The sequence below is a fragment of the Bos grunniens genome, chromosome 8 (assembly GCF_055505025.1).
Source record: "Bos grunniens cultivar Pamir isolate PY7600 chromosome 8, Bosgru_T2T1.0, whole genome shotgun sequence".
Lineage (NCBI taxonomy): Eukaryota > Metazoa > Chordata > Mammalia > Artiodactyla > Bovidae > Bos > Bos grunniens.
In genome coordinates this window covers 30,464,317-30,479,293 of record NC_141172.1, presented here as the reverse complement: position 1 = coordinate 30,479,293, position 14,977 = coordinate 30,464,317, and the positions used below count along the sequence as shown (strand labels likewise).

The 14,977-nt window shown below is 37.3% G+C and overlaps 2 long non-coding RNA genes across 29 annotated transcripts in view; both read right to left on the bottom strand.

The window, feature by feature from the left end:
* LOC147366889 (uncharacterized) overlaps positions 1 to 14,977 on the bottom strand; it is a 1,020,561-nt gene that overhangs the window by 499,017 nt on the left and 506,567 nt on the right. The gene's annotated exons all lie outside the window — the stretch shown is intronic.
* Positions 1,691 to 14,977, bottom strand: part of LOC147366894 (uncharacterized) — a 32,732-nt gene continuing 19,445 nt past the window's right edge. The window contains exon 2 of the long non-coding RNA XR_015169149.1: positions 1,691 to 3,792. This is a non-coding gene — a long non-coding RNA (uncharacterized LOC147366894). The remainder of the gene's footprint in view (positions 3,793 to 14,977) is intronic.

Below are 14,977 nucleotides of genomic sequence, written 5' to 3'. Positions count from 1 at the left end.
AAGTAATTGAAATAATAAGTAATATGGTTTATGCATCTTGACCTCCAGATTACAAAGTTCTTCTGGAAGGGAGAGACTAGTGGGGAGGAAAGCATACATTTTAAAAGAAGAAGAATGAGGAAAGACTGGTCACAGCAGGATAAAAAGTAAAAGTCAAGAGAAATTGAAAGAATAAAATATAGCATAGGAATAAAAAAATAATAACTGTCTTAGTTACTCTGAGGTACTATAGCAATTTACCATAGACCTGGGTGGTTTAAACAACAAACATTCATTTCTCACAGTTCTGAAAACTGGAACTCTAAGATCAGAGAGCCTGCCTGGTTAGGTTCTGCTGAGGACTCTTTTCAGGTCCGCACCCTGCCTCACTTCAATCAGTTCAGTCTCTCAGTTGTGTCCAACTCTTTGCGACCCCATGGACTGCAGCACGCCAGGCCTCCCTGTCTATCACCAACTCCCGGAGTTTAGTCAAACTCATGTCCATTGAGCCAATGATGCCATCCAACGATCCCACCCTCTGTTGTCCCCTTTTCCTCCTGCCTTCAATCTTTCCCAGCATCAGGGTCTTTTCTAATGAGTCAGCTTTTCGCAACAGGTAGCCAAAGGATTGGAGTTTCAGCTTCAGCATCAGTCCTTCCAATGAACACTCAGGACTGATCTCCTTTAGGATGGACTGGTTGGATCTCCTTACAGTTCAAGGGACTCTCAAGAATCTTCAACACCACACCTCCTACCTCCACTTATATCCTGATATGGCAGAAAGAAGGCTAGCTACATGTCTAGCCTCTTCTAAGGCTAGTAATGTTATTCATGAGGACTCCACTCTCATGACCTAATTACTTCCCACAGGCCCTTCCTCCAAATAATATCAGAGTAGTCTTAAAGTTTCAACATATAAATGGAGAGGACTGGATGAAGATCCAATCAGTCCATTGCAAGAACTGATTCAAAATAATTAATAATCCAAAGACAAACCCATGGCTATATAGGAATGTATCATATGATAAAGATTGCATTAAAAATAAAAATGGGAAAGATGGAAAGATAGGCTTTTCAATTTATAACATTAGAATATTTTTTTACCCATACAAAAGTAAGAATTTTAAAAGTAGGTGAGAGGCTTACATGAAAATATGAAAATTTAAATTTTAGGTGGTTAAAAAGCTAAATGTCAAATGAATAAAAGAACATTAAAAGAAAAATAGAAAAAAATTGTAATTTTGGTATGAGGACACTATTTCCTAAACCACATATAGCCAAGATGTCATAGAGAAAAAGAATGACAAGTTTAACTGCAGAAAAAATGAAAATCTTCTTTATAAATTATGAGACTTCTAACGTATTAAAGAGTTGAGAATTTATGCTATAATTGGCGGAAATGTTTGCAAATGGCATAATATGTAATGGATTAATATCCAAAATATATAAACAGCTCCAACTAATAAATAATAAAAAATGTAAACCTAAGAGAAGCTAAGAAATTCATTAGAGTATTGTAAAATGGATGAGTTTTCAGACTGCAATTATCTATTCTATGATTTCTTTTGTTTGAATCAAATATGAGAGAAATAGAAAGTGAAAGTTACAATAAGTTATTTTTATGCTCTAAATCAGTGCTGCCCAACATGAGAGCCACATAAAACTTTAGTACATACATTTAAAAGGGTAAAAATAAACAGCTAAATTTTGCTTTAATTTTAATGAATTTATAATTAATTTTAATGTTTCATTTAACAAAAATACTACAGTCATCATAAAAATCACTAATTAAATGTTTACATTGTTTTTCTTACTGTGTCTTCAAAATCTGACATGGAATTTACAAATACAGCACATTCCAATTAGTACCAGCCATGTGTCAAGTTCTCAGTAACCACACATGTGACCTGTTTCTACTATAATTGGACAGTAGATACCTACACTGCATTTGGTCATACATAATATTCACCAGTGCTTTCTTAAGGTTAGAGCTCTGCACACAGGCCTGTGGAGCATGCCTATAGCACAGAATCCTCTGTTACAGCCACCACAGTTACCACTAAAGATTAGCACCCAAACCATCTGCTATGCTCTTATTAATGCACAGTTAGTACAAAGATCTGAGGGACACCAATATTACAAACTTGCTTTGGTGAACAAAAGGCAGCATGGAATCCCGGAAAAAGAATTAACATTTGTGATCAATAAATATCTGTTGAATGAATGTTGAATGACAGGGAATGGGTTTAAGGAACCATAGCCTAGTTAGGCAGTGAGAAGCTGTGTGATCTTGACCAAAACATTTTGTGTCTTTTAACCCCAGAATTCACAAAAACCTACCTAACAAGGCAGTAAAGTTGTTGGTGGAATCAATGGGATTTTCTAAATTTCCTTATTTATGCCACCTCCTCCCAAAATGAATTAAACAGTGAAAAACTTGAAGACATATATAGAATTCGAACAATAAAATAGAGTTTTTTTTTTAATTAAAAAAACGGCAAGCGAAAATTAAGATAGGAAAATGAAAATGATAGCAAGATTGGAATCAAAGCTCAGTGTGCTACCATACAGTTCTTCATCATTATGTGAATTTTCCCCCCAATGTAGTTTTTTTTTTTTTTTTTTAACCAGTCAGAGCAGTGAAAACAAAATCATAGTTTGATTAACAAAGATCTATATGTAGGGCTTGTAGCTATGACTCAGTTCAGGCTGTTTCAGAAGGAATTCCAGGCACACCACATTGTACGTTTGTAATACTGGGCCTACCTGCCCCTCAGTTTCTTAACGAAAAAGAAGGATAATACTAGTATTTACCTTAAAATATTTAACCCTGTAAGGATTAAATAAGACATGATATATAAAGTTCTTGGATGTTTGACTGTGATATTGTGTGATATAAATGTTATGTGCAATTATTTTCTTACCAATGAAATTAAAAATACAGAGATGACACATGTGTTCAGTGCAGCTCAGTTGCTCAGTCGTGTCCGAGTCTTTGTGACCCTATGGGCTGCAGCGCTCCAGGCTTCCCTGTCCATCACCAACTCCCCAAGTTTACTCAAACTCATGCCCATTGAGTCAGTGATGCCACTCAACCATATTATCCTCTGTTGTCCCCTTCTCCTCCCACCTTCAATCTTTCCCAGCATCAGGGTCTTTTCAAATGAGTCAGCTCTTCACATCAGGTGGCCAAATTATTGGAGTTTTGGCTTCAGCATCAGTCCTTCCAATGGATATTCAGGACTGATGTCCTTTAGGATGGACTGGTCTGATCTCCTTGCAGTCCAAGGGACTCTCAAGAGTTTTCTTCAATACCATGGTTCAAAAGCATCAATTCTTCAGTGCTCAGCTTTCTTTATAGTCCACCTCTCACATCCATACATGACTACTGGAAAAACCATAGCCTTGACTAGACAGACCTTTGTTGGCAAAAGTAATGTCTCTGCTTTTTAATATGCTGTCTAGGTTGGTCATAACTTTTCTTCCAAGGAGTAAGCATCTTTTAATTTCATGGCTGCAGTCACCATCTACAGTGATTTTGGAGCCCCCCTGCCCCCCACAAAAGAAAAAGTCTGCCATTGTTTCCACTGTTTCGCATCTATTTGCCATGAAGGGATGGGACTGGATGCCATGATCTTTGTTTTATGAATGTTGAGCTTTAAGCCAACTTTTTCACTCTCCTCTTTCACTTTCATCAAGAGGCTCTTTAGTTCTTCTTCACTTTCTGCCACAAGGGTGGTGTCATCCCCACATCTGAGGTTATTGATATTTCTCCTGTTAATCTTGACATTTGTGTAGGACACAGCAAAAGGCCTGGCATATAATATTTAATAAAGATGTTATTTAATATATGTATATATATTTTTTAAAATCTTAAACTTGTATTTAGCACATTATATTAAATACAAAAAATCATTGCCAGAATAGAGCATATAAAAGAAGTCTCTCTAAGATAGATAAGCTCATCTGTTTCTAAGAGGTCTGGATTGCCATATCTGCCTATTCTGCTGATGTTGCAGCCATTACCCCTTTGGAAATGAGCACATAAAGAAAAATCTCAATGAGTAGTAGCTAACGAGAGCTCTGAAATGGAATGCAGAAATGGATTGGCAATTTGAACAAATACAGTCCTATCAGTAAGTGACCACTGTAAAAGACAGTGCCATATTGTCCAGGTAATTATTCTTAAAGTCCTTCTCTGTTATGCTACATAAAATTCTATCCTACACCACTCCCCTCCTCTATAATCTAACTACCAAGTCAGTTGTGCTATCAAGTTAGAGACACTCCATAAAGCACTGTTGATTCAACTGAATTTACACATGCAGATTGTCAAATTCCTTTATGATTTACCACCTAAAGTAAAATAGAAACATATGTGGTAATTGTTCTAAGTTTACATTGTGAAGTGAAAGTGTTAGCTGCTCAGTCATGTCCGACTTTTTGCCAGCCCACAGACTGTAGCGCGCCAGGCTCCTCTGTCCATGGGATTCTCCAGGCAAGCATACAGGAGTGGGTTGCCATTTCCTTTTCCAGGGAATCTTCCTAACCCAGGGACTGAACCCAGGTCTACCTGCAGTGCAGGTAGATTCTTAACCATCTGATCCACCTGCAATGCTGGTAGATTCTTAACCATCTGAACCACCAGGGATTGTAACTATTAGCAAAATTAGCTTTTCTGTCCCTTCCAAAGGATAAATTGCTCCTGTATGAAAATTTAATTAATACATACCTATGAACAGACAGTAAGGACCTTGGATTTACAGTTTATATATGACAGGATTGCAGGTCACCTATAAATACGTGATTTAGAAAATGAGTATAAGTTCTCTTGTTTATACCAATTCCCGTGTAAGTATAACTTATAGGAAACATCTTGGATAGAATTATGTGCTCTTTTCAGTTCCCCAGTTCATTAAAAACTTCTATCTTTAGTATAATTCCCCTCAAGATTTTACTGGGTGCTCACTGCAATTTGCAGACACATATGGACTGTACTGTGTTGGAATCCTCTTATAGTTTCTGCTTTTATAGTAACTTCTCTTACCGTGCAAAAGGAAAAGTGAGGCTGATTGATTTGTCTTCAAGAGCATAGGGACTACCCCTAATTAGACAAATAGCTTTGTATTTTCCAGAAATATCCCCTAACCATTTTTATTCCTCAATTTCAAGCTTGAATTCTATATTCTTTAAACTTTAGGAAATTTTATTTTTCATTTAAAAAATCTTTTAAAATCAACTCCTGTCTTACATTTGTTATTCACTAATTATTTTTATTTACTATTTTTTCCACTGTGCACTTTCAGTACGTTAATGGGGACATCCATACACTACAGGCGGAAGGAGTAACTGCACAAGTCTTCTGGATGGAAATTTGAGAATGAGTGTTAAAGTCTAAGAGCCATCCATAGGCCTGTAATTCACAGATTCTACTTTTGGTGCCCCTAATCACTTATTACAGGGAGGTTTATGTAATAATGCCACAAATGTATCTAAGGTTGCTTGTGTATGTGGAAATTGGTCAAATAATTTTTTGTAGTTGCTTCAAGTGAGAAACCAAATATACATATGAAAAATAAGAATTGATTTAATCATGGTCTGTACACCTACTGAGAAATATATAGGTGTTTAGAAATATTATAGAAGGATGTGTACTCAAACAGAAATAACTTCCTAAAATTTAAAAAATATACATTATACAAATATAATCCTGAATATACATAAAAAGAGACAAATATGACTATGCATGCAAAATTTTAGTAATGGCTATCCCTGACTTTTTAACAGATTTTTATTCCATTTGTGATTTTTTTTTTTTTTTTGTATTTTCTGAATGTTCTATCATAAAGAAGCTTTTCTCTGAGGTCATAAAAAATTACCACTATCCGGAGGGTAGAAATGATGCAGTAAAGGAATCTGCTTCCAATATTGTGGTAAGCAACAGCTTCTTGCACACAGAAAAAAGCAAATGCGTTCACAAAATCTGAGGCATATTATTTATTTCCCTTGTACTGTGACTGTAACCTAGTTCAAATCCAGTAACTTTAGGCAAAGCCAGAAGGCAGAATCGTCCTCTATAATCTCAATGTCGCTTTACAGTGATGAGGATCCCCGGACTCTCCTGTCCGTCCTTGCATTTACACACTCAGCATTTCTGTGTGTCCTAGTTACACTCTACTTTTATAGCTTCAAAATGATGAAACATAGCAATCAGGCATCCCCACCCGCCCTGGATTTTAACAAAGGAGGATAAAATAAATCACAGTAATTTTGCATGCTGTTGAAAATTAATATTCATTGCCCAATTAATGAAGAAAAGGTCTGATAATATCATGTAAGTCATTAGGTCTGTGGGTGTCACTTCTGTACTATCTAAATTATAATATTCATCATTTCTTGGTCCTGCATGGCTCTTATAACAGAAACTATAAACAGTATTTTAGAGCTACCCAGAAGCTGGGTAGATGCTAAGAACCATATTAAAGGATTCAAAAAGTCCTTGATACTTAATATCATCAAGGGCAAGGGAGTATTTGGGAGACAGTGCAGCAGAATAAAGATAGGTTGGCAGGCTTTCTGCCATCTAAAAGTTATAAGGCAGAAGAAAACCAAATTTCTGCATTCCCTAAAGAGACTGAATGAGCACAGCAAAGCAAACTATAATCGTCTTTCCCTAAAAAGCCATCTTATTGTTTACTCTTCTTGAAATGTAAACACCACGCATGTGATTAACTTGTTTTCTATTATGTCAGGTTTAATTGTCACACACATTTAAGGTAAGCCTTGCTTTAAGCTAGTTTCTTTGAAACTGAAATACTCAACTTACACCACACCTGAAATAAGACAAATAAGAAGGAATTTCTCAGTATCTTGCTGGAAATTGGGATGCAATATCATGATTTTGCTAGAAAAAAATAATTGCAAATACTCTAAGCTGATTCTCAATTTTACCTTCTGTGAAAAGAACTTTGAGAGAGCAAACAAATTTTCCCACTTTTTCTAGACCTAACGCCTTTTCCATGTTTGAGCAAATACCATTCCTCTTTAAACATTTTCAGTTGTTAATAATTACTGACTCTGGCTAATTCTGGGCTTGCCTTCTCTCCTTTTGTCATCTCACCATCTAACATAATTGCTAACATGCAATGCGAAAACTGGAAGTTAGGTAACAGGAAGTCAGAGAAGCAATTCATACTTTTTAAAAAAGGTCTTTTGAAGAAAGTGACAACCAATATGGGAAGAAGGGTTCAACATAACACATGGATACTTGGATAGGCACTTTTATATGAACTACTTCATATATGACAAAAATCAGAAAAATAATAACCATGTACTATTTCTCATTTCAGGAGCTGAATTGACTGCTTTATGTAATTGTGTCAATACAGTAATTATAATACTGTATGTATAAATATGTATGTATAAGTGCCATACTTACAAGTTTGTGTGTTGATTATTCATAAAGCAACCTAAATCACATACCTATATGTATATTCAGTTTAGTTCAGTCGTTCAGTCGTGTCCGACTCTTTGCGATCCCATGAATCGTAGCACGCCAGGCCTCCCTGTCCATCACCATATCCCGGAGTTTACTCAAACTCATGTCCATCAAGTCGGTGATGCCATCCAGCCATCTCATCCTGAGTTATCCCCTTCTCCTGCCCCAAATCCCTCCCAGCATCAGGCTCTTTTCCAATTAGTCAGCTCTTAGCATGAGGTGGCCAAAGTATAGCAGTTTCAGCTTCAGCATCAGTCCTTCCAAAGAAATCCCAGGGCTGATCTCCTTAGGAGGGACTGGTTGGATCTCCTTGCAGTCCATGGGACTCTCAAGAGTCTTCTCCAACACCACAGTTCAAAAGCATCAATTCTTAGGTGCTCAGCTTTCTTCACAGTCCAACTCTCACATCCATACATGACTACTGGAAAAACCATAGCCTTGATTAGACGGACCTTTATTGGCAAAGTAATGTCTCTGCTTTTTAATATGCTATCTAGGTTGGTCATAACTTTCCTTCCCAGGAGTAAGCGTCTTTTAATTTCATGGCTGCAGTCACCATCTGCAGTCATTTTGGAGCCCAAAAAAATAAAGTCTGCCACTGTTTCCACTGCTTCCCCATCTATTTCTCATGAAGTGATGGGACCACATGCCATGATCATAGTTTTCTGAATGCTGAGCTTTAAGCCAAGTTTTTCACTCTCCTCTTTCACTTTCATCAAGAGGCTTTTTAGTTCCTCTTCACTTTCTGCCATAAGGGTGGTGTCATCTGCATATCTGAGGTTATTGATATTTCTTGCGGCAATCTTGATTCCAGCTTGTGCTCCCTCCAACCCAGCATTTCTCATGATGTACTCTGCAAATAAGTTAAATAAGCAGGGTGATAATATACAGCCTTGACGTACTCCTTTTCCTATTTGGAACCAGTCTGTTGTTCCATGTCCAGTTCGAATTGTTGCTTTCTGACCTGCATTTAGGTTTCTCAGGAGGCAGGTCAGGTGGTCTGGTATTCCCATCTCTTTCAGAATTTTCCACAGTTTATTGTGACCCACAGTCAAAGGCTTTGGCATAGTCAGTAAAGCAGAAACAGATGTTTTTTTTGGAACTCTCTTGGTTTTTCCATGATCCAGTGGATATTGGCAATTTGATCTCTGGTTCCTCTGCCTTTTCTAAAACCAGCTTGAACATCTGGAAGTTCATAGTTCACATATTGCTGAAGCCTGGCTTGGAGAATTTTGAGCATTTCTTTACTAGCGTGTGAGACGAGTGCAAGTGTGTGGTAGTTTGCACATTCTTTGGCATTGCCTTCTTTGGGATTGGAATGAAAACTGACCTTTTCCAGTCCTGTGGCCACTGCTGAGTTTTCCAAATTTGCTTACATATTGAGTGCAGCACTTTCACAGCATCATCTTTCAGGATTTGAAATAGCTCACCCGAAATTCTATCACCTCCACTAGCTTTGTTCATAGTCTTGCTTTCTAAGGCCCCCTGGACTTCACATTCCAGGATGTCTGGCTCTAGGTGAATGATTACACCATCATGATTACCTTGGTCGTGAAGATCTTTTTTGTACAGTTCTTCTGTGTATTCTTGCCACCTCTTCTTAATATATTCTGCTTTTGTTAGGTCCATACCATTTCTGTCCTTCATTGAGCCCATCTTTGCATGAAATGTTCCCTCGGTATCTCTAATTTTTTTTTTGAAAAGATCTCTAGTCTTTTCCATTCTGTTGTTTTCCTCTATTTCTTTGCATTGATCACTGAGGAAGGCTTTCTTTTGGAACTCTGCATTCAGATGCTTTATGTTTCCTTTTCTCCTTTGCTTTTCACTTCTCTTCTTTTCTCAGCTATTTGTAAGGCCTCCCCAGACAGCCATTTTGCTTTTTTCCATTTCTTTTCCATGGGGATGGTCTTGATCCCTGTCTCCTGTACAATGTCAGGAACCTCCATCCATAGTTCATCAGGCACTTTATCAGGTCTAGTCCCTTAAATCTATTTCTCACTTCCACTGTATAATCATAAGGGATTTGATTTAGGTCATACCTGAATTAGGGAATACTAAAATATCCTATGAAAATGAGACATTATTATGAATTTACCAATGACAAAAATTGAGGTTCCAGAGGCTTTAAATTACTTCTGCAGTACTCTTGCCTGGAAAATCCCATGGATGGAGGACCTTGTAGGCTGCAGTCTATGGGGTCCTGAGTCAGACACAACTGGGTGACTTCAGTTTCACTTTTCACTTTCATGCATTGGAGAAGGAAATGGCAAGTCACTCCAGTGTCCTTGCCTGGGGAATCCCAGGGATGGAGGAGCCTGGTGGGCTGCCCTCTATGGGGTCACGCTTAGTCGGACACGACTGAAGCAACTTAGCAGCAGCAGCAGCAGAAAAATAATGGGTAGAACTGTGTGAGTATTTGAAATTAGTTCTATCTTACATGTTTTCTTTTTACAATGCCATGAAGCCCCTGTGTATTTGAAAACTAAAGAAAATATATTAATAATATTAAGTGACTTCAGAAGTAAGAACTTGACTCCATCTGCTTGGTCTGTCAAGTTGTTTCTGGGGAAATGAACTACAAAACCAGATTGATGGAAGATCTGGAAGTGGATTTGAATACACACATGCACAATTAGAAACAATTACATAATTTCCATAATTAGAAACAGACTGATGAAGAAAGAGAAAAAACAAGTTAAAAAAGTTGAGGAGAGGATAACCCAGGTACCTTCAGAGAGGAATAATGAGAGATGACACTAATCCAAATGTAGCAAGTAGAGAGCTACTCATATTTATCAGGAATTCAAGACTACATTCTAGGAGAGAGATTAAGGATGTAAAGGAAAAATAAAATGTGATTTAGAATAGAAAGCTAAAATTTTGCAATTGAAAAGGAGCACTATTTTTGAGTCCTAGGAAGCTTAAAGACGAGGGGAAATTTTTAAAAAGAAGCGTTTAAACAGCTGTATAAATCAGCTCTATTGATTTCAACAGAGAAATCAACAATGACAAAATGACACGCAAGTCTTTGTCTTATTCCTTTCTTTTATGATACCTGTCTTCCTAGTATTTGTATCGAACATTATTGGGTATGCGTGTGGTGTGTGTTACATGCATGTTAAAATTTTCAAGTCTTAGGTCTTAAGATGTTTCCCCTATCTATTCCTACAGTTTTCTACTGGGATGATTATTCTTGAAGTCTCTCTCACTTTTTGTTTTGCCACATAATTATTCAATGTCTTCATTTAACTCTCAACTATGGGCCTTGTACTATAGTAAGGATTTCAGATAGATAAAAATACATATGTATACGTATATACATATACAAACATTCTATATACATACATATGTACATGATAGTACATGATATATGCATACACATATCTACATATAATATATATGTCAAAGTTATTGTAATCAAACATATCATTTTCTACTTCAAAAGTATACTCTGCATTCTTTGTTACACTGCAGCTTCAATCATATGTTTGCTTAGTTTGCTTCATCATATTAGAATAAAAACTGTTTTATCGGTAGCCTGTCAACTAGAAATCTCTGTTTATGGGTGCTTTTACTCATTTGCAGTCCTCAGTCACTCCTGGTTATGAAATAAGAATATCTCATATATACAAATAACCATTTGCACAGTTCTTACCCCTCTTCTCACTCATTCAAGATTTTTCCATCACAGTTATTATTCATAAAGTGTCTTAACATGAAAACAATACTGGGGTATCTATTTCCTTGACTTGTGACATCAGTTTGAAAAATGTCCATCCCTGAGCACATGTTATACGTCAGGGTCTATATTTGGTATAGGGCTACCAAGGTGGCTCAGTGCTACAGAAACTGCTTGCCAACACAGGAGACGCCAGAGACATTCAGGTTCAATCTGTAGGTCGGGAAGATCCCCTGGAGTAGGAAATGGCAAACCGCTCTAGCATTCTTGCCTGGAGAATCCCATGGACAGAGGAGGTTAACTGGGCTTTGGTCCCTGGGGTCACAAAGAGTCAGATACAACTGAGCAACTGAACATACACACATGCCTGTGGTATACTGCAAGCATTACTGCTTTCAAAACTCTTAGGAACACACAAGGTAAAGATTTTCACCTACATTTGTCCGTGAAGAGAAGCAGATGTCAGAGAAGTAATGCAATCTGTACAAGGTCATATACCTCTAGATGTGTGAGTGAGATTATGCCTGGTGATTGTTTTACTGAAGATATTTTGATCTATCAGGCTCTGCAAATTGAAAAACCCTAATACAGGACATGAAAAGCTAATAGCAATACCTCTGTTGATTCACACTCTTTTTCTTTAAATGCAAATGGCTTATTTTAATGAATTGGAACATTTTAATGAGATGCCCAGAAATGTACATCTCCTATTTACTTGAAAGAATTCAAAATCATTTCACTACATATGGTTTTCTATAATGATTCTACCATTTCTGTTTCTCTTTTTTTCCAAGAACATAAAAAAGGTCACCTGGTATTCCTTTATTTCAGCTGTTTTATAAATGTTCATTTCAATTCAAGTAAGCATGCATTTTAATTGTTCATAATTTCATCAGATCAGATCAGATCAGTGTAAATGGATTTCTATTCAAAAACAAACCCTTCTGCAGTGATCCTGGTTTATTTTTACTCTGTTGTCACTGAAATCACATTATCCTAGTCTGCTCATTGGTCTTCCTTACATATGTCAGAAATATATAAGAAAAATATTTTAAAAGGTTTTAAATTAAGGTGAAACCTCTGATACTTTATTAAAAATATTGAAACATATCTTTTTCTCAAAGAGATATGAATAAGATAGAATAAGTAAACAAATAAGCATCCTTTATTTATAGGGCTTTGAGGTGTTTTCCATCAAGCAAATGAATGTCATGATTTATTCATTTAAGATTTTCTTTTGCAAAGTATATTTACAAATAGCAGCCAGCAATCCTAAAGACGCAAATGCAGAAATAGAGAAAAATCTACTGAAATAGGCAGTGAAACAAAAAGGCAAAAGAAGTTCCTGGGAAAAAATAAGGGCTACTTTTGGAGGAAACAGGGTTTTTAACCTACTTATTTCTTCAAAAATAGTGTCAAATTTGAGTTTAGATTTGGAGGAAAGTTGATGGCGTAGAATCTTCTCCCTTTGACTATCTAAACTTTCCTTTTAAGAGTTTATCTATCGATAAATAGATGTTGGCAGTTTCCTTTAGGACCTTTGAGTGCTATGATGAAACCAGCATATTGCATGGCTTCATGAGTTTGCCATTTGGGAAAAAACACAGATAAATTGGGCTTTCCTGGTGGTTCAGACAGTAAAGAATCTGCCTGCAATGCAGGAGGCCTGGGTTTGATCCTGGGTCTGGAAGTCCCCTGGAGAAGGAAATGGCAAACCACTCCAGTATTCTTGCCTGGAGAATTCCATTCCATGGACAGAGGAGCCTGACAGGCTACAGCCCATGGGGTCATAAAGAGTCAAACTTGACTTAACACTTTAATTTCACAGATAAATAACAATTATAATCAACCATGATGAGTGCTGAAAATATAGAGAAAAACAAAGACAGTGAATTTAATCTTGAAAACTCAGTGAAGTCTTCCTGAAATATGTGGCTTCTGGACAGTTGAAACATGAGTGGGAGTTACCTAGGTGACTAGGTGATAAGAATGAAAGAAAGTATAGGTATCTTCCAGAACAAGATTATAGGAAAGTAAAAGAACCTTCAAAAAGAAAATGCATGGTATTTCCAAGAAACTGTTCATAGATCAGTAAGGCAGAGTAGTGGTCCTGAAAGTTGTTTTTGTTTTATTTGATGAGTCCTTAAGCCATGACACTCTTTCCTTAAAGAACCATGCACATGGAGACCCAATATATACCCTCTCCCTGTTCCCCACCTATATAGCTACTCTGATTGAATATGAGGTTTCCAAGCAGTCTTGGAGTGAGGTTCTCCCCCAGTTGCTCCAGCATTCTTCAAGAAAAACTCACAACACAGACATACATACATACACACACACACATCCAATAGTCTCTGAAAGTACTTTGTAAAAGCCTAACATTCTTTGGGACATGGTTTTTAAGCCCCTAAGCTAGATGTTCAAGCATGATGGAAATGACGGGAAGAAAGGGAAACAAAGTGATAAATGGACTGTGCAGGACTTTGTAAATTATTATTGAAGTTCACGTGTGAGTAGACCTTTGAAGTTACATGTGCATTTAAAACTCATATTGAGGGCAGTGATGAGATAACTTTCAGTGGGCAAGGGTGGGCAATCCCCTTATGCTTTAAAAAATTATTTTCACCATCATGGCAAGGAGCTATAAGATATAAGGCCCTAAGATAATGGCAGCTGAGAAATGACAGGCCTGAACCAAGGTAATGATGAGGAGAATGAGTGAAAAGAAGTAAGTAGACATGGAAGTTGTTGAGGAAAACTGTCAGATGTATTGATAATTGTCTGACAGTAGCTTACCAGCCAGAGAAGGCAATGGCACCCCACTCCAGTACTCATGCCTGGAAAATCCCATGGACGGAGGAGCCTGGTAGGCTGCAGTCCATGGGGTTGTGAAGAGTTGGACACAACTGAGCGACTTCACTTTCACTTTTCACTTTCATGCATTGGAGAAGGAAATGGCAACCTACTCCAGTGTTCTTGCCTGGGGAATCCCAGGGATAGGGGAGCCTGGTAGTCTGCCGTTTATGGGGTCGCACAGAGTCGAACACGACTGAAAGCGACTTAGCAGCAGCAGCAGCTTATCAGCTGAAGGGTTTTGTCTCCCCCAAAATTCTGATGTTGAAGTCCTAATCCCCAATATGATTGTGTTAAAGGGTGGGGCTTTGGGGATATGATTAGGTTGTGAGGGGGAGCCCTCAATAATGGGATTAGTGCCCTTATCAAAGAGACCCCCAAGGAGTTTTCCCTGTTCTGTGAGGTAACAGTGAGAAGACAGCCATATGCCAACTGGAAAGTAGGTTCCCGCCAGATCTCACACTTCTAGCCTCCAGAACTTCAGAGAAATCAATTTATGTTGTTTATAAGTCACTCAATCAATGGTACTTTGTTACAACAGCCAGAATTAACTAAGAGAGTAATCAAAGAGAAAAATATCTCTTACCTATCCACCAAATGGACAGCATCACAACTTACTGAAATATGGAACATGGAAGGAAGACTAGAGAAAGATAATGAATACATTTAATTGAGGATATGTTGAGTCTGTGTTGTTTGTATGAAACTCATCTAATTGGGTTTATTTTATAATTTAGATTTAATGCATTCATTGAGATAATATATTTGGTAAACATGAATAATAACTTTACTCTCCAAGCGCCCCAACCTCCTCTCATTCCTTTACATTAATGAAGAAGGAAGATAGGGAATCTAAAGTTTCTGATTAATAGTTTCCCAGTTATGCCTGATTTTTCCGTCAGCTTCAACATTTTTTAAAGTTACTTCCTGGTTCAAGTCTTAGTCCACTCTGAATAATCAAAACTCCA